Source organism: Nematolebias whitei, chromosome 1, assembly GCF_014905685.2.
Source record: "Nematolebias whitei isolate Nwh7 chromosome 1, NemWhi1, whole genome shotgun sequence".
Taxonomy (NCBI): Eukaryota; Metazoa; Chordata; class Actinopteri; order Cyprinodontiformes; family Rivulidae; genus Nematolebias; species Nematolebias whitei.
Genome location: NC_056498.1, coordinates 36,649,473 through 36,650,500, shown reverse-complemented (window position 1 = coordinate 36,650,500; position 1,028 = coordinate 36,649,473). Strand labels below are relative to the sequence as shown.

Below are 1,028 nucleotides of genomic sequence, written 5' to 3'. Positions count from 1 at the left end.
CCATATATTTGGAGCTGTGGCATGAATATAGATCTATTTGTATCTGCAAATAGTACACATCTTTATACCTCAAAATATGCCTACTAGATGACACGTCTAATTTGAAACTATTTAAAAAGTCTTCAGTTAATCCAAAATTCTGCTGCCAGAGTCCTAACTGGAGTTAGTAGGAGAGATCATAGTTCTCCAGTTGTAGCTTCTCTCCATTGGCTCCCTGTCAAATTCAAAATCTTACTTCTAACCTACAAAGCCCTCAACAACCTAGCTCCATCTTATATTACAGATCTTATTGTCCCATATTTTCCTAACAGAGCATTTCGCTCTCAGACTGCAGGCTTACTTGCAGTTCCTAGAGTTTCCAAGAGCAGAATGGGAGTGAGATCTTCCAGTTATCAGGCTCCTCTCTTGTGGAACCAACTTCCAGTTTCTGTCCATGAGACTGACACATTGTCCAGTTTTAAGACTTTCCTTTTTGATAAATCCTATAGTTAGTGTTGGCTTGTTATGCTGCCGTAGGCTTAGACTACTGGAGGACAAATTGACCTAATTTCCTTAATTGTTAAAATTGAATAGTTTTCATTTGATAATATTTCTATGTTAACATGTGATTCTTGACCTGCCATTGTGTATCTGTTCCTCCTTCCTGTTCCTATCAAACCCAGTCGGTTGAAGCAGATGGCCGCTTGTCCTGAGCCTGGTTCTGCTAAAGGCTTTTTCTTCATGAGGGAGTTTTTCCTTTCCACTGTCGCCTTCGTGCTGGTTCAAGATGAAAGTTTGCGATGAAGTTAAACTCAAAGCAGTCTGCTTCTCAGATAAATAATGTTAGCTTGCTTTTTTTATATATGAACGCTTCTGTTCAGTGTCCTGAGATGACTTCTGTTGTGAATTGGTGCTAACGTGGTTTTGATGTTTTGTGTTGCGGCAGGAGTTGCACGACTACGGTGGTGGGATTCCCAATGAACTGGTGGTGATGCTGGAGCGATGCGACGGCCTGAACGCTCGCTGGCCGGGACTACTTCCTGATGCCT

The 1,028-nt window shown here is 41.6% G+C and overlaps 1 protein-coding gene across 1 annotated transcript in view; it reads right to left on the bottom strand.

The window, feature by feature from the left end:
* tdrd7b (tudor domain containing 7 b) overlaps window positions 1-1,028 on the bottom strand; it is an 80,864-nt gene that overhangs the window by 4,313 nt on the left and 75,523 nt on the right. The window lies entirely within an intron of this gene.